General features: G+C 48.3%; 1 protein-coding gene across 1 annotated transcript in view; it reads left to right on the top strand.

Moving 5' to 3' along the window:
• Positions 1 to 19,279, top strand: part of LOC107111375 (anthrax toxin receptor 1-like) — a gene marked incomplete at its 5' end in the record, with an annotated part of 46,523 nt that overhangs the window by 25,867 nt on the left and 1,377 nt on the right. The gene's annotated exons all lie outside the window — the stretch shown is intronic.

The raw sequence follows: 19,279 nt of genomic DNA, 5'->3' as shown, positions 1-19,279 counted from the left end.
CAAGCCGAAGAGCCAGCGCTGTCCGAAGACATTTCTGCGGTCATGTGGCTGGCATGACTAGACGTCGAGGTGCATGGAATGCTGTTACCTTCCCACTGAAGTGGTACCTATTTATCTACTTGCTCACTTTCGAACTGCTAGGTTGGCAGGAGCTGGGACCAGAGACGGGAGCTCACTCCGTCATGTGGCACTCGGGTCGCGAAATGCTGAACTACAGACCTTCTGGTCTGCAGTTCAGTGTCTTAACCACTTGAGCCACCGCATTAGCCCTGGAAACACAGATACCCCACCCCAAATCTCCCTCTCTTTGATTCTAACCTTTCCGGGCTTCTCGAAGCGGGTTTGCATCTTATGAGGCTGCTCAGGCGGGAGGGCGGAGGGGAAAAGACAGCTTCTTGTGATTAATTTTCGAAATCCTCCTCACATGTAGTTCTCGCAGGCTGAGAACGGCCTGGCTTTGGTGCTTATGGGATGGAGACAGGTTGGAGGCGGTCGCTTTTTTACTAGACACAGTGATCTGTGATAGCGATTTGCATACTAGATTATAGCTCTGTTTGACGTTCTCAGAGGATCCTGCAGGGTTGGAGAGGTAGCGAGGAATTTCACATTACCCTTTTTAACCGTTTTGACGCCGTTTTTGATCCGTCATGGAGTGAACCGGCATAGGGCTGCCATTTCGCACATGGCTTTCCCCTTCCGGTAAAGAGCTGGATCTCAAGTGGTTTGCCATTTCAGACTGCACCGCTTTTTCCCCGCCATTTTTCGTCCATGCGGACGATCTCCAGCCTTTTTTTTTTGAACATTCGCTTTAGAGCGCTATAGCGTTATAGCACTATAACAGAACACTCTAGGCATTTCAATGGGGTTGATATAATACTGTTGCGTTATTGCGTTATAGCGCTATAGCGCTATAATCCTATAAAGCTTACGTTACAAAAAAAAGCCAGAGATCGCCCGCGTGGACGAAAAACGGCGGGAAAAAGCACAGCGGAACCGGGAGAGGAAACTGAAGACTACTTGGAAGTGGTTGACAGGTAAAATGCTTCAGCCCCATTTCCTAAACGGGACAGAAGCGTTTGTGTCTGAAATTACAAATATATTCTGGTAGGGAAACGGTTCTAAAACGGTTCTGTCTGAAATGACAGACCAGAAACCATTTGGGAACCGTTCCTCTTCCGGATTATATCGTCTGTCTGAAATTCCTCAGCGTTTCCCCTGCCAGTTCATCCACCACAAAGCCAGCTGTTCTTCCTTACTGATAATTATAGCTTTCGTCATGCTTTTCAAACCGTTTGTGTGAGAAAGATCTTAAGCTGGTAGGCCGGTGATATCCTTGCTCCTCTCCCCCCCCGTTGACTCCGCCTTCCAGTCCTCCACTGAGGAGCTCATTTTTAAGGACAAGTGTTATACTTCTGTCACAAAGGACCCCCCCTCCTGCCCAAGCTTGCCTTCGGAGTTTGATTTTAAAGATCTAAAAGGTACGTGCTGTTCAGACCCGTGACATTGTAATAGTTGATTTGTAAATTTGTTAATTAAGAAGAAAAGATACTAGCTTTATACCCTGCCCTTCACTCGGAGACTCAGAGCGGCTTACAATCTCCTTTCCCTTCCCCTCCCCACAACAGACACCTGTGAGGTAGGTGGGGCTGAGAGAGCTCTTTTGAGGACTGCTCTTGAGAGAACAGCTCTGAGAGAACTCGTGACTGACCCACGGTCTCACCAGCAACTGCATGTGAAGGAGTGGGGAATCAAACCTGGTTTTCCCCGATTAGAGTCCGCGCTCCTAACCGGTACGCCAAACCGGCTCCTAACTGGAGAAAGTCATGTTGAATCTTGTCCCATCGAGTTAACCTCTTTCTTCAGATGACCCCCCTGACAACATTGGTCCAGGTTGGGGTATCTTCAGCAGTGGTGGTCAACGCGAGGAGTCCCTTCGGCTCCGCTACGGTCTTCCCGTCCAACTTCAGTACTGCTTTCTTGGTAGTTTGTCATCTTATGGTCCAGCCACTTTCTAGGGCAGTGATGGCGAACCTTTTAGAGACCCGAGTGCCCAAACTGCGACCCAAAACCCACTTATTGATCGCATAGTGCCAACACGGCCATTTAACCTGAATACTGAGTTTTTACTTTAGAAAAAAACAACTCATACATTAACTTAAGACGATCCAAACAAAGTAAGGAAAGCAATCCCAAATGCTTTCATTTACTTAAAATGAGTTGGCAGAGAATTCGACACTTTAATGATGGTCTGGGCCTGGCTGGGGCGATGGTACGTGTGCCCACTGAGAGGGCTCTGAGTGCCACCTCTGGCACCCGTGCCATAGGTTTGCCACCACTGCTCTAGGGGGACTCATTGTTGTCCACTTGCAGCTGTTCTGCCCGAACAGGTTTGGCTTCCTCGTTTGAGTAGGACTTCCGCTTTGTCAAGGCAGCCCCTCCTGCCTTTCCCGATTGCCTGGCCTTTGCTCATGAGCCACGCTGCCCTCCTCGGTATCCCGCCTTTCCCAGTGGCTCAGGCCTCTTAAAGAGATCTTCCTCTCTCTTTCGCCTGCGTTCAACGAATTCCCTCGTTTTTGAGAAGATTCCTGTTTTGATTTTTCTGAGCAGCTTCCCGCTTTGTTGTTGTTGTTCAGTCGCACAGTCGAGTCCGACTCTCCGCGACCCCATGGACCAGGTCACGCCAGGCCTTCCGGTCTTCCGCCGTCCTCTGAAGTTGGCTCAATTTCATGTTCGCTGCATCTATGACACTGTCCAACCATCTCATCCTTTGCCGTCCCCGTCTTCTTTGACCTTCAAACTTTCCCAGCATCAGGGTCTTCTTCTCCAGGGAGTGCTCCCTTCTCATTGGGTGGCCAAAGTATCTGAGCTTCAGTTTCATTATCTGGCCTTCCAGGGAACAGTCAGGGTTGATTTCTTTTAGGATTGACTGAGTTTATCTTCTTGCAGTCCAAGGGACTCAAGACTTCCCACTTAGACGCATGTAAAATTTGAGAACATTGGTCTCTCTTCCGAGCAGACTCAAGAACGCATCTTGTACCAGACCCAGGACTGGCTGCCCTGAGGACCAGTCGCACACCACGTTCTGTCTCTTTTTTGCCGTTTACCATCCTAGTCTGAGGGGCCTCCATTGTTATAAGTTCCCACTGGCAGATTCCCCATTTCTTTTTTTCTTGTATTTTTTCCCATCTGTGCATGTGTGTGTGTGTGCACTTGGATGTCATGGCGACCTCTGGTGACCGACCCCTTACTGGGGGCCTGGAGGATATTCAGAGTGGTGGCAGAGTAAAGCCTGCCCCCGCCTCCCGACTGCTGGTATTCCAAGGAGGTCTCCCATCCCAGTACTTGCCAGAGTTGGCCCTGCTTAGCTTCCGAGATCTGACGAGATCCGGCTTGCCAGGTCAAGGCACCGTTTGTTTTTCTGTGTCTCAAGATCCCCATCAGAAGTGTGCTCAGTTGTATAATGCTGTGTCCATAAACAGATGCGATATCACAGTATACAATACACAGAAAGCAAGCAAGCGCTGTGCAAATAACGCAGACCACAAGTGCTCAAAAAGTCATCCAAAAAGAGTAAATTTATATAACAAGAATAATAAAAAGGTAAAGGTTCCCTTGCTCAAAAGCCAGTCGAGTCTGACTCTAGGGTTGCGGTGCTCATCTCCGTTTCAAAGCCGAAGAGCCAGTGCTGTCCGAAGACGTTTCCGTGGTCATGTGGCGGGCATGACTAAACACCAAGGCGCACGGAACGCTGTTCCCTTCTTCCCACCGAAGTGGTACCTATTTATCTACTTGCAATTTCTTGCTTTTGAACTGCTAGGTTGGCAGGAGCTGGAACTAGAGACGGGAGCTCACTCCGTCATGCGGCACCCGGGTCTCGAACTGCTGAACTACCGACCTTCCACAGCCTGCAGTTCAGCGTCTTAACCACTTGAGCCACCGCAGCTCCTTAACAAGAATAATAGAGGACCACATATATATATAAAACCAAATTACATCATTACCGACTATTGGAGAGTTTGTTCTATTGTTGATCTGGTGCCCGGCTTTGAATGATTATAATAGGATTGAGTTTTTTCCTGTAATACTGGTCTGAAGGCTTTTATACACTGTGAGTGCTGTGCTAAGGATTTTTCCTTCTACATATACCATTTTAAAGTCTCCTGTACATTATGAGTACTTCATGAAGTAGTGTGAACTTCTTGAAGAAGAGCTATCGAAACGAAGATCAAAATCCGGAGTCTTCGTCTTTGTCTGTGTAACATTCATGGACTTGCATTTCGTCTGTGTACCATTTATGGATTTGCATTAGTCATGGACCTGTACATTATATGGTGTAATTTGGTTTTACTGATATATGTGGTCCTCTATTATTCTTGTTATATAAATTTACTCTTTTTGCATGACCTTTTGAGCACTTGTGGTCTGCGTTATTTGTATAATGCTGTGTCCTCCAGCAGGTCTTTCCACCCACTGTGAGTCTGTGCGAGACTTTATTGTGCTTGATGGTGCCATCTGCAGCCAAGTTACACCTATCTAAGTCTATTAACGGGTGTCAGTCTGATACGCTCGCTTTGCAGATTGTCCTTGATGGACCGATGGTCCGATTGCATGGGAAAGAGCAGGTAGAGAAAGAGGTACGTTTCTCCCTTTCTCACAATACAAGAACTCGTGGGCACTCCATGAAATTGCTGAGCGGTCGGGTTAAAACGGATAAAAGGAAGTCCTTCTTCACCCAAAGAGTGATTAACACTTGGAATTCACTGCCACAGGAAGTGGTGGCGGCTACAAGCATGGATGGCTTCAAAAGGGAATTAGATAGGCATATGGAGCAGAGGTCCATCAGTGGCTATTAGCCACAAGGTATAGATAGGGACTCTGGGGCAAGTGATGCTCTGTCATCTTGGTGCTTGGGGGGGTCAACAGTGGGAGGGCTTCTAATGTCCTGGCCCCACTGCTGGACCTCCTGATGGCACTGGTATTTCTGGCCACTGTGTGATACAGAGTGTTGGACTAGATGGGCCTTCGGCCTGATCCAACATTGGCATCTCTTATGTTCTTATGATTCAACGTCAGGCAGCACATGTGTTCCTGGGGGGTCGTGGGTATCAGCCAGTTCTTCCACGCGGTGACTTTGAAGACCACCCCTGTCCCTTACATCTAGGCAGCTGGGCTGCATTGGACTACAAAACGGACTGGAGGTTCTTCATCAGCATTTGTCACCATCTGCTCCATGAAAGACTCCTCGTGCTTTTCTCTCTCCTTGGCATTATGATCCTGCCCAGCGCACAAAAGCCATCCATCTGTAAGAATCACCAGTGGAGAGAGAGGAGGCACAGTTGGAGGACATTTGGCCGTTTCCAAATCGAAGCAGCTCCATTCAGCTCTCCTGTATCGCTTTAGCAGCGGCACGTTTTATTGCTTGTATTCGCTTACGGGGTGTGGACCAAGCACACGCTACTTTTCGAGCATGGTCCCCGGGCTGCTGAATAGTGCGTCTGTGTCTGGCTGCATGGCTAATATTGCATGGCGGTCTCAGCTTAGAGGGAACATTGGTCGGAGGACATTTGGCCGTTTCCAAATCGGAGCAGCTCCATTCAGCTCTCCTGTATCGCTTTAGCAGCGGCACGTTTTATTGCTTGTATTCGCTTACGGGGTGTGGACCAAGCACACGCTACTTTTCGAGCATGGTCCCCGGGCTGCTGAATAGTGCGTCTGTGTCCGGCTGCATGGCTAACATTGCAGGGCGGTCTCTGAAACCTCCCTTTCTTGGATGTGGCTGGGGATCGGGGCACAATCCCTCTCCTGTCGCATCAGAAGGGGGCTGAGAAAGCGCAGTGGGCCCGGGAACACAGTTCGGGCTCTTACTCGCCGTGGGGTGGGGCGAAAGAACACCAGACAGAGACTCTTTACGGTAGAATAAGCCAGAGAATTGTTGTGTGTGTGTATGTATGTGTGTGTATATATGTGTGTGTGTTTGCAGGGGGGGTATTTAGCAGGCTCCAATGCACATCTGAGAAGTGAGCAAAAAGAGAGAGACCGAGGGAACCGCATTCAGAGGAAGGGAAAGGGCCGCTTCTGTTCCCAGGTCTGGGAGAGAAACTAGGAATGAGAAGGATATTGTAAGGGGAGCGACAGCAAAAACAAACCACTCTGTCTTTCCTAAAGGAAAGCCCCCCCCGGGGGGGCTGGCTTCCTGCCCTGGGACGCGTTGCCAGAACCAGCGGGGCCGGGATACTGCTCCGATTTCTGTGGATAGAGGGTGCCATTGTATGTGGGCTGCACGCGTCGAGCGGCATGTGAAGACGCACCACAGGAATCGGCAGAACACAGGGATGCCTCAGCGTGGGACAGCTGCAGACGGCCCTGTTTATTCCAGGGCGGGCCCTTCGCTCCGTCCCTGCCAGCACCCACCAGCTTGCTATTTCTCATCCTCCTTGCTCCTAGCCATGTGCAGAAGAATTGGTAGTACAGCAGTGCATGGAAGCCGGAGGGATAAGACCATGGCTCAGTGGCAGAGCATCTGCCTGGCATGGAGGAGAGAAGAAGAAGAAGAAGAAGAGAAGAAGAGATTGGATTTATACCCCACCCTTCACTACCCAAAGGTGTCTCCGAGCGGCTTACAAACTCCTTTCCCTTCCCCTCCCCACAACAGACACCCTGTGAGGTAAAAGAAGAAGAAGAGATTGGATGTATACCCCGCCCTTCACTACCCAAAGAAGTCTCAGAGCGGCTTACAAACTCCTCTCCCTTCCCCTCCCCACAACAGACACCCTATGAGGTGGGTGGGGCTGAGAGAGCTCTTGACAGAAACTGCTCTTTTTCAAGAACAGCTCTTATCACAACTATGGCTTGCCCAAGATCATCCAGCCAGGTGCATGACCTGGGTTCAATCCCCGGCATCTCCAGTTGAAAGGACCAGGCAGTGGGTGATGGGAAAGACCTCTGCCTGAGACTCCAGAGAGCTACTATCAGTCTCAGTACACAATATTTACCTTGACAGAACAAAAGTCCGAGTCAGTACAAGTCAGCTTCTAACGGAGAGGGGGCCATGGCTCATCATATTCTTTGGCAACTCCTCCCACCCCCACTGCTGCACTTACAAAAACACATTTACTGCACAAGCTTGGGTTTGGAACCCCCTGGTGCTAAGGCGGAAAGCAAATAGTAGGGCAGGCAGAAGAAAATTTAAATACCCCCCCACACACACACCTCTTCTCGCCTGCCAGTTACCCTTCCGCAGATGCTGAACCTAGAAGAAGGAACCTCAGGTCTCTTATTAAACACGTTTGCGTGTGTATCATGCAGTTCAGTCCTAGCTAGCCGTGGAGACAGCGGCCAGGTTTGTTATCCGAGCGGCGGAAGGCTCAGTTTCACACCGTGCCCTGCAGATGAACTAAATCCACAGGAGGATGTGGTTGCAAACCTCACGGAATTCTCGATTCATTTGAACAAATATTAGTCGCCTGAAGAAATGAATCTCGGAACCTTCTCTGTGCAAAGCAGGGGTTAGCCGAAGTTAAGACGCTGGCCCGTTTTCTGGGCCGTTTCTGGTGGTTGCTGGCAGGCTTCAGTCTGATTCAGCAAAGCGGCATTTCTTACGTTCCTAAGAAGGGCGCATAGTCCGGGTCGGCTAACAGCGACAGTTTATACCTCAGCTACTGAAAGATCCTGAAGAGGAACTTTTGCTGTTTAAACTAAAAACTTATTGGTTTCCGAGGACAGCCATGTTGGCCTGCCATAGAGCAGCTAGATTCGAGTCCAGTGGCTCCTTATCCAACAAGATTTTGAGGGCAGAAGATCTCAAGAGGCAAAGCTCCCTTCATCAGATACAAAAACTTCGACTCTGGATAGCTTATACCCCAAAAATCTTATACTTTCGTTTTTGAACGCTCGATCTCCTGTGCTTGCCCCGGTTAGTGTTGCTTAGATCCATTCAGTCTCACAGCACGGAGAACCGTCGGAACGGAGAAGCACCTCAATTCTCAGGCATTCCGCCCTCGAAGAGGCGACCTCTCAGAAGTTCCATGGCCAGGGTCCCTTCAACCGGGTCCCTGGGGAGGGGTTGAAAACCTGCACACCCCCTCCTTCGGCTGGAGCGCAGTTTCACCCCCGGGAGGTCCGGGAGGTGAGTCTGCTCTAGCGCGCCGCCATGACCGGAAGTCCTCAAAAAATCTTGTTGATCTCCGAGATGCTACCGGACTCGCATGTAGATGAAAATATTTTGTTGGACCGTGGGGATTATGGTGGTGGCGGGCAGTGCCGTCAGGTCACAGCTGACTTATGGAGACTCCTGTGGGGTTTTCAAGGCAAGAGATGTTCAGAGGTGGTTTCCCATGGCCTGCCTCTGCGTAGCAACCCTGGGCTCCCTCGGCGGTCTCCCATCCAAATGCTGACCGTGCTTAGCTTCTGGGATCTGATTAGATCAGGCTAGCCTGGGCTGTCCGGGGATGACTGCTGTTATGAAAAAGGAGACCACACAAGACTGAAGCCAGCCTTCCCCTCGGGGTAAAGAAGCCCTGACTTAGCTAATTCCACTCGAGGACGAGGGTTGGATTCATTGTCGGCAGCTCTCTGGAAACAGCCAGACACTTGCCCACACACACACACAAAAAGCAAACCGAAGGCCTTTTTTTTTTTTCCGCAGCAGAAATGAACTCGCCCTCCCCGCCCATCCTCAAGCGCCGTGTGCGTCTGTAGCCGTGTGACCTGGCAGAGGCCAAAAGAATATCGACGGGTGAATGAGATCCGTGCCTGTGTCGTGAAGATGGTCGCCTGATTTGCCCCTCCTCCCTCTGGTCCTTCCCCAGAGGGCTTTCTTGCTGTCTGCAGCAAATCTGCTCCTCTGCAGTTCAGCACAGGAAATTCCCAGAAGCTGGGCTGACCAAAAAACCTCAGCAGACAGAGTCAGCAGTCTCTTTTCCAAGGTCTTGTTTACTTAGTCGGAAAAGCCCCGTCATTGGCCTCTGAAAAGCTGCCTGCCTGCCCTCCTGGGTGAACAGTGTCAATATATAGGAGGAGGGGAGGCAGAAATGGATTTTCTTCCAATGCGGGGGGGGACCCAGATGTTGCTTGTTTCTAGAGGAGGAGGAGGCAGCAACACGCTGGCAACCAAAACCACATCTGGAGACTGGCCAGAGGCACATTGCAGGCAAGAAGCAAGAAGCCGGGTGTCTCATTCTGATTTCAAACTTGACCCCAGACTAATTCTAGATGGATAGCCAGGTTAGTCCGGAGCAGCAAAAGGAAAATGGTGGCACTTTCAGGGAGGCGAGAACCAGGGAGGACTCCAGACAGTGTTCCCCCTAAGCTGAGTTAGTGTGAGCTAGCTCACAGTATTTAAGCCTCCGGCTCACAGCTTTTTATCTCGGCTCAGGAAGGACGGCTCCAGAACAAACTAATTTATGCAATACCCAAATCACTCGCTCACAACTTTAATGCCAGTAGCTCACAAAGTAGAATTTCTGCTCACAGCACTTCACAGCTTAGAGGGAACATTGATTCCAGAGGGGTCTGTTGAGGCTGGGCGAGTGGGCGTCAACATGGCAAATGAGGTTCAACATGGGCAATTGCAAAGTAATGCACATGGTAGCCAGAAATCCTAAATATAAATATACGTCGATAGGGTCCAAACTGGTGATAACTGACCAGGAGAGAGATCTTGGTGGTAAATAGCTCACTGAAGATGTCTGCTCGGTGTAAGGTAAAGGTTTCCTTTGCTCAAAAGCCAGTCGAATCCGACTCTAGGGATGCGGTGCTCATCTCCGTTTCCAAGCCGAAGAGCCAGCGCTGTCCAAAGACATTCCCGTGGTCATGTGACCAGCATGACTAGACGCTGAGGCCCACAGAACCCTGTTACGGAACACTGCTCAGTGTGTGACTGCAAAAAGGGGGGGGGCAAATGCTATGCTCTGCTGGAGATTATTAGGAAGGGAACTGAAAACAAATCAATCAGTATCATGCCCCTGTATAAATCTATGGTACGGCCTCATTTGGAATACTGTGTACAGTTCTGGTCACTGCACCTCAAAAAAGATATTATAGCATTGTAAAAAGTGCAGAAAAAAGGCAGCTAAAATTATTAAGGGGGTGGAACACCTTCCCTATGAAGAAAGGTTAAAGGGGTCAGGGCTCTTTAGCTTGGAGAGACATTGACTGAGGGTTGACATGACAGAGGTCTACAAATTATGCATGGGATACAGAAGGTAGAGGGAAAAGTCCTTTTCTCCCTTCCTCACAATAAAAGAACTTGTGGGCACTCCAAGAAATTAATGAGCTGTAGGCTTAAGAACAGATAAAGGAAGTAGTTCTTCACCCTAAGAGTAATGAACACATGGAATTCACTGCCACAGGAGGTGGTGGTGGCTACAAGCACAGACAGCTTCAAGAGGGGACTGGAGAAACATATGGAACAGAGGTCCATCAGTGGCTATTAGCCATAAGATATAGATGGAACACTGTGTCTGGGGCAGTGATGCTCTGTATTCTTGGTGCTTGGGGGGGGGCAACAGTGGGAGGGCTTCTGGAGTTCTGGCCCTGCTGGTAGACCTCTTGATGGCACCTGGTTTTTGGCCACTATGTGAGAAGGAGTATTGGACTGGATGGGCCATTGCCCTGATCCAACATGGCTTCTCTGTTGGAGAGCTTTGCAGGCTTTCTCCAGGTCACCCGCTTTGGCGGGTGAGCCGGGGAAGGCACGGGGAGGCTAGCTTGTGGGGCAGCCGGCTCCCTTCACTGAAGGGAAGGCAATTTGCCTTCTCTTCCGTGATAGGATACCCCCCCCCTTCAAGGGGGGAATTATTATATCCTATGGGGAGGGTATAATTGAGCCAAATGTGATTCAGTCGGCCGAATGCCACCCCTATCGCTATCGGCTTGCATTGCCGAAAGTGGCATTCGGGGGTCATTCAGCCAGCCGAATGCAACCCCTATTGGCTTGCATTGCCGAAAGTGGCATTCGGGGGTCATTCGGCCAGCCGAATCAAATTCCACCCGATTCGGCCGAATCCAAATTAGGCCGATTTTTTTTTGCACTTCCGACTCAATTAGAGCTGTTTGTTTTCACTTTTAAATCCCTACATTGCTTGGGACTGGGTGATCTGAAGGACAGTCTTCCATATGTTCCTACCCAGGAAGTCAGGTCGTGGGTAGAGGCCCTCCCGACTGTCCCACCAATCAAAGAACCTCGTCTGGTGGGCGCATGAGAGAGAGTCTTTTCGGTGGCAGCCCCACGATTATAGAACCATCTCCCTGGGAACGTGTGCCTGCCCCCGTGACTTTCAATTTTTAGGAGGCAGTTGAAGACAGACTTATTAGGACTGCATTCGGTTAAGTTTACTATCAGTTCTAAGTTGTGATTTTTTTAAAATCTTGGTTCTTACGTTTTTAATGTCTTTTACTCTGTGGGTTTTATCTTCGCCTTGCGCTCCATACGGAAGAAAGGCAGTTAAGAAATGTTTTGACTAATAATAAAAATAATGAAAAACAGTTATCAACTCACACCTGAAGGACTCTGGCTGATAGATACACTGAAAATTAATGTCCTCCAAACTGTCACTATTGACAGCACGGAACTGAGGTCAACCCCCTGTAGAATCAGGTTTTATTATAGCACCCCATTTTACATTAATACTTCTGGGCCTGCTCATATTTTGAGGATCAGCATTTCTCTATCAAAATGGAAGTGTGCTAAGTTAGTGCGCATTGTGGGGTCATCTTTGATAGGGGAGTTCACAAGCCATGGGAGCAATTTGTTCAACTATGCCCTTTTTTACGACGGTTTCCCTTTTGGGATACCTGATCTTCCTGTTAGAATCTCTTCTGCTGCTCTCTGGATGTCTTCCGTTTCATCCAGATCTTTCTGAGAATGGCTAGCCACTTTGGCAGGGCTTCTTTTTCTGACAGACCTTGTCCAGTTGGTGCAACCAGCTGATTTCCTGTCCCTGTCTACTCGAAACAGCCTTTGATTTATTTTTTTTGTCCGTTGGGGTTTAGAAGGGACTGTGGCTGAATGGTAGAGCATCTGCTTGGCATGCAGAACATAAGAACATAAGAGACGCCAATGTTGGATCAGGCCAAAGGCCCATCCAGTCCAACACTCTGTATTACACAGTGGCCAGAAATACCAGTGCCATCAGGAGGTCCAGCAGTGGGGCCAGGACATTAGAAACCCTCCCACTGTTGACCCCCCCCAAGCACCAAGATGACAGAGCATCACTTGCCCCAGAGTCCCTATCTATACCTTGTGGCTAATAACCTCTGCTCCATATGCTTATCTAATTCCCTTTTGAAGCCGTCCATGCTTGTAGCCACCACCACTTCCTGTGGCAGTGAATTCCAAGTGTTAATCACTCTTTGGGTGAAGAAGTACTTCCTTTTATCCGTTCTAACCCGACCGCTCAGCAATTTCATGGAGTGCCCACGAGTTCTTGTATTGAAAGGGTCCCAGAAGGTCCCAGGTTCAATCCCCAGCATCTCCAGTTGAAAGGACCAGGTACTGGGGGATTTGAGAGAATTCCTCTGAGACCTGGGAGAGCCACTAAGTAGACAACACCAACCTTGATGGATCAGTGGTTTGATTCAATATAAGCACGATGAACACAGGGACCAAAGCCAAATTACAGCAGGCCTCACCTTGTACGCTGGCTGAGGCGAATGGGGCTGGCATCGATGGAGGAGAGGCTCTGAGAGCCGCAGGAAAGTGCTGCGATAGGAGCTGAGACGCCTGTGTCCCCACACTAGCTTGTACAGCTCCAGGCACACCAGGCCGGCGACGGCAGCTGTTGTCGTGGCAATGGCAGGTACAATCCTGCCCACAATCCTCTTAGCCTGTTGAAATGAAACTGGACAGTCAGCATGAAGACAACAGGAAAGAACACGGGTACAGAATGGATAGTTCTGAGAAGACCCTGTTGGTGGCAACATCGTAAAGGGAGACGTCAGGCCCAGCCACTTTCATTCTCCATCTCCTCTCACTGATGACACTGTAAGCTCCCAGCCCTTTCCCTCTTGGAGTCAAGCTGTGCCACCTGCATCCCCTAGAACCTGTCGGAAAGGCATGTGGCCAGCAATGTTCCCTCTAAGCTGTGGAGTCTTGTGAGCAGAAATTCTACCTTGTGAGCTACTGGCATTAAAAGTTGCGAGCGAGCAATTTGGCTACTGTATATATTAGTTTGCTCTGGAGCCATCCTTCCTGAGCTAAGACAAAAATCTGTGAGCTGGAGGCTAAAAAACTGTGAGCTGGCTCACACTAACTCAGCTTAGAGGGAACACTGCCTACTTCCAATGTTTTTTTCAAAGACTGGCTGTATGCTGCCTTCCAGTCCTCTGGTCAGGTGGCTGGCTTGAGACAGAAGCCAATTTTTTTTTAAAAAAAAAATTAAGAACAACATTTTTATATTTGTTCAAAAACGCTAGGCCTAATACCGTCTCATTAAATTTTCATTTCAGTTTGTACTAAAGCTTCCGGTTCTGTCCACTCCTCTGTTTCTCTTCTGTTCTTCGCTTCTGTTTGACATAGTGCTTCAGGTTCCCTCCTTGAGAGCAGGTGTTTGAACGTCAGCGTCTGTGTGCTACCGCTTCTGCAGGGAAGACTCGTGCGGGGAATTTAAAGTCTGTGTCCTCTTTTGGGAGTCCTTTCATACACTTTTGGTTTCTCTGTTTGCATTTTTATTTTCATTCCTGATTTGGGCAACATTTCCACCTCTTCGAGCAAGATCCATTCTCTGGAATCAGGCCATTGGTCCATCTAGGCCAGTCCAGGGTCTCAGGCTGTGGTCTTTCACATCAGCTGCTACCTGATCCTTTTAACTGGAGACGTCGGGGGATTGAACCCGGGACCTTCTTCATGCCAAGCAGAGGCTCTGCCACTGAGCCACAGCCCACCCCCTATTCCATTTGGCGGTGTCTCGTGTGGCAGCCATTTTGGGGTGGCTCTCACCGCCCTCTCAAAACTCCAAAGGTGCCCAGAGGTCTTGAAAGTTTGGGGACCCCTGCTTTATTGCCTCTCTGTCCTGCTAGATTCAGGCACCCTAGAGACCAACATCATGTGCTACCTGATCCTGTTAACTGGAGACGTCGGGGGATTGAACCCGGGACCTTCTTCATGCCAAGCAGAGGCTCTGCCACTGAGCCACAGCCCACCCCCTATTCCATTTGGCGGTGTCTCGTGTGGCAGCCATTTTGGGGTGGCTCTCACTGCCCTCTCAAAACTCCAAAGGTGCCCAGAGGTCTTGAAAGTTTGGGGACCCCTGCTTTATTGCCTCTCTGTCCTGCTAGATTCAGGCACCCTAGAGACCAACAAGAATTTTGGGGTGTCAGCTTTCAAGAGTCAACACTTCCCTGCGGCAGTTATCTGACAAAAGAAAAAGAAGAGAAGAGATTGGATTTATACCCTGCCCTTCACTCGGAGTCTCAGAGCGGCTGACAAACTCCTTTCCCTTCCCCTCCCCACAACAGACACCCTGTGAGGTAGGTGGGGCTGAGAGAGCTCTGACAGAAACTGTTCTTTTCAAGGACAGCTGTGCCAGAACTATGGCTTTCCCAAGGTCATCCAGCAGTTGTGAGTGGAGGAGTCGGGAATCAAACCCGGCTCTCCCAGATTACAGTCCGCGCACCAGACTGACTTCCACACCAAACAAAGCAAGCTTTGTCTCTGTTGGGAGCTCTGGCTTTTGAGAGCTGACACACCCCTGAATTCTAGTTCTCAAAGGTGCTCCTGGGTTCAAATCTAGGTGTGCTGCTGCAGACCGACACACCTACACTGTAAAACGAGCTTAATTCTGCTATTTAACCATGGCGTTCCTTTTGGACTTTCCCGGTGCTCTTTCTACTCTGCATCTGAAATGGCTTTAAAGTTTCCTGAAGGATTCTGACTTCCTTGAACATTGTTTCCCCCAGCTTTTTGGTGTAGTGGTTAAGAGTGGCGGACTCTACGAAAACTGTATAATTTTCTGTTAGATTATGAAATGGTTGATGAAGAAGTGAAAACATCCATGATCTCATGGGCCAGGAATATAGGTCATGACACTGAGTTAAATAAATGGAGTAAAATTGGGCAGACGGTAAACTATATGAAAGCAGTCTCTATGAAAGAAAATCTCTTTAAGATGTTTCATCGATGGTATCTAACCCCTGATAGACTTGCCCATTATTACTCTAATTCTTCTGATAAGTGTTGGAAGCGTAAAGTTAAAATAGGTTCCTTTTATCATGTATGGTGGACATGCGATAAAATCAGAAAGTTTTGGAAAGAAATTTATGTTAGTATAGTACAAATAATGAATACCAAACTTCCGTTTGAACCAGAAATGTTTTTATTAAATATCGTGCCAGACGTACTGCAGAAGAAAGATGTTTATCTATGCACACATCTGGTAACAGCAGCCAGAATGACACTTGCTAAACACTGGAAGAAAGAAGACTGCCCAACTCATAAAGACTATGTAACTAAGATTCTAGAAATGGCAGAACTGGACAATCTTACTTTGAAAATACGTGGAAAAGAAGATGGGACTTTTCAAAATGTATGGCGGAGATTCTATGAGTGGTTGGATCCACACTCAAAGAGGGCTTAGGTTTTTATTTTTTTTATTTTTTAAAATAAATTTATTTCATAATTACATTTCCTTTCACATCAAGATCATACATAAGTCAACTTTTAAGTTATACATAAATTCCGAATATAAGTCCATCTGTTACTTTCAATCTGTTACTTTAAACTAGCATTAACTAAATATTATTCTATGTTCTTGTGTTTTAGCCAATCGTAAACTATCTTCCATCTATTCCAGAAGATATCCTCTGGTTTATTGTTCAATGCTAAACTCAGCTTTTAGCCTTTTGTTACTGTCCAGAGACATCAAAAGTCCGCATGGTCAAAGCAATGGTATTCCCAGTAGTCCTGTATGGCTGCGAGAGTTGGACTATAAGGAAGGCCGAGCGCCGAAGAATAGATTCTTTTGAACGATGGTGCTGGAGAAGACTCTTGAGAGTCCCTTGGACTGCAAGGAGATCAAATCAGTCAGTCCTAAAAGAAACCAACCCTGACTGTTCCCTGGAAGGCCAGATAATGAAACTGAAGCTCAAATACTTTGGCCACCAAATGAGAAAGGAACACTCACTGGAGAAGACCCTGAAGCTGGGAAAGATTGAAGGTCAAAGAAGACGGGGACGGCAAAGGATGAGATGGTTAGACAGTGTCATCGACGCAACGAACATGAAATTGAGCCAACTTCAGAGGACAGCGGAAGACAGGAGGGCCTGGCATGAGGTGGTTCATGGGGTCGCGAAGAGTCGGACTCGACTGTGCGACTGAACAGCAACAACCTCAGCTTGTCCATTTCCGCTATATCCAGAATCTTGTGTTTAAGTTCTTTTATGGATGGAATGGCTTTCGACTTCCAACGTTTAGCTATCAACATTCTTGCTGCTGTTAAGGTGTAAATTATTATATGTTTGTGGTCTTTTATATTATCCGGAATCATATTAAGCAGATATGTTTCAGGCGTTAGAGGGATGTTTATTTTAAACGTCTCTAAAAAGATTTTGTGTATTTGTTTCCCAAAATGCTTGCAATTTATCACACCTCCACCATATGTGAAGGTAAGATAGGGCTTAGGTTTTTCTGCTGTATTTATAGTCAATAATTCCGGAGAAGGATCTTCATTTTATTTCATCTTGTTTGTTTGTTGGTTTATATATATGTTTAAAATAATGAAGAATAAGGGCTTTGCCCGTTTGGGGGGGGGGAAGAGTGGCAGACTCTAATCTGGAGAACCGGGTTTGATTTCCCCACTCCGCCATATGCAGCCAGCTGGGTGACCTCTGGCCATTCCCAGTTCACTCAGAGCTCTCTCAGCCCCACCTACCTCACAGGGTGTCTGTTGTGGGGAGAGGAAGGGAAGGAGACAGTAAGCCAGTCTGAGAACTCCCAAGTGAAGGGCAGGGTATAAATCTAATCTCTTCTTCTTCTGTATCTAATCCTCTCTATTTCATTGCTTTTGAAAATTAAATATGACACTGTTGGTCTTTCCGAGCCATTTCCCCACCTACAATTATGTTGGATTTGATAGGACGGCAGTTGGATTATACTTGTAAGTAGCCAGGAACCACGTCTGGGGCTGGGTTCTGGGGTCCTTTTTTAGTAGAATCCTGCTAAACTCCTGCCCCCACTCATTTCATAAGAACATAAGAGACACCAATGTTGGATCAGGCCAAAGGCCCATCCAGCCCAACACTCTGTATCACGCAGTGGCCAGAAATACCAGTGCCATCAGGAGGTCCACCAGTGGGGCCAGGACATTAGAAGCCCTCCCACTGTTGACCTCCCCAAGCACCAAGAAGACAGAGCATCACTTGCCTTGTGGCTAATAGCCACTGATGGACCTCTGCTCCATATGCTTATCTAATTCCCCATTGAAGCCGTCCATGCTTGTAGCCGCCACCACTTCCTGTGGCAGTGAATTCCAAGTGTTAATCACTCTTTGGGTGAAGAAGGACTTCCTTTTATCCGTTCTAACCCGACCACGCAGCAATTTCATGGAGTGCCCCCACGAGTTCTTGTATTGTGAGAAAGGGAGAAAAGTACCTCTTTCTCTACCTGCTCTTTCCCATGCATAATCTTATAAACCTCAATCATGTCACCCCTCAGTCATCGTTTCTCCAAGCTAAAGAGCCCTAAGCGCCTTAACCTTTCCTCATAGGGAAAGTGTTCCAACCCTTTTATCATTTTATTATTTCGAGAACGGTTATTTGGAATTTTTTAAAAAATTAGTGTGTTACTTACTCTTTGCCGTGCAAACCCAGCACTGAAATGCTCATGCACAACTGCCCAGGTCTAGCTAGCGTGGGACAAAGGAATTCCTCTACCCTTAGGATCTTACACACAAGGCTTCAATTAATCACATTGCCAATTATATAAAAGAACGACAGTGCGGAATCGTAATTCTGTTTTGCAGCTAAGTCCCTTACTGTTCACCCTACGTTTTGGTAAATGCAGGATGGGGCCAAGATCAAAAGCTTAGTAATGGTCTCTTTGTCCTCCTCTTGCTCTGATATGGGGCTGTGGTTCGGCTGGGATGTCTTGACGTCTCATCTGCTGTGAGCGCCCCGCTACAAATCAGACGACATTCCGGCTCTCTCCGAGAATCCTGAGTGCAGAAACGTCACTCGGGATATGCCGATCAGCAGTCTGGCTTGGAATGTTGGCCGTTCTGACCCTGCCGCCGTTTTCCTCAGCGGACAAGCGCTTGGCCTTTCAATTATCCATCTGTCTGACAAATCAAGTGTTGTGGCAAAAACACGGCTCTCGTTTGACGTGGCCCATCACTTTCGTTGGCACGGAAGTAATGCAGAGTGATCTATAGGATCCCCTTTTATCATAGACTGTGAATATTCTTGATGCTTTGGGGGAAAAGGCAAAACGCAAGAGCTGCGCTGCTCAGCAGTAAATGCCTTTAAGTAAGGAAAAGCCTTTGCACACGTTAGTCGCTGGGAGATTGCAGCAAGGAAGATCCTCTTTTTGTTTTATTTCAATCCTTGAGCTGTTGCAGAGGTCAGGATACAAATTCTTACTGCCCGTGCTTTAAGAGAGGCGGCAGCCGTATCTCTTCCTCCCCCCCCCAGGAAGCTGGAAGACCCCCCTCCTGCTTTTTTTAAAAAATGAGTCCTGCTGCTGGCCAGCCCTCTGTCTTGTGTTGTTGGTTTATGTGTTTTTAATTGAAGTATTTCACAATTTTCACTTTATTTTGAATGGCTCAAACGTTTTGATGCTTTTAACGTCCACTGCCTTCCAGTGGGGTGTAGTGGTCAAGAATGTCAAATCAGTGTCTGGGAGACCCAGGTTCCACGTCCCCACGCTGCCACAGAAGCCCCCTTGGAGACCTCGGGCCTGCCTGTCCTCCCTGACAGGGTTGTCATTATGAGGATAAAATGGAGGAGAGGGAGATCATAAGCCAACTTGGATCCTCACTTTAGAGAAAAGCGGAGTATAAGTGAAGTGAATAAATAAATATAGCGTTGGGTGGGAAGGCAGCTGAAAATCTTTTTTATAATGACGATGGTAATTCAGGGCTACTTTGGGGCAGGAACACACAGGAACGGCGTTCCGGCCGGCTTCAGAGTTGGCCACGCCCACTACAGCCAAAACCTCTGCGTGCGTGGCTACAGAGGGAAGGCCTGGAGAGCAAAAAAACCCCGGCGACTCCAAGGTGGGTGGGCCAGGGGGCCCTTTGGAAGGATCGGGGAGGCATTTAAATGCCTCCCCCGGCCTGTCCAAGGGCCG

The sequence above is a fragment of the Gekko japonicus genome, unplaced genomic scaffold, assembly GCF_001447785.1.
Source record: "Gekko japonicus isolate JY-2015 unplaced genomic scaffold, Gekko_japonicus_V1.1 scaffold3859, whole genome shotgun sequence".
Classification (NCBI taxonomy): domain Eukaryota; kingdom Metazoa; phylum Chordata; class Lepidosauria; order Squamata; family Gekkonidae; genus Gekko; species Gekko japonicus.
This window is presented reverse-complemented; position numbering and strand designations above follow the sequence as displayed.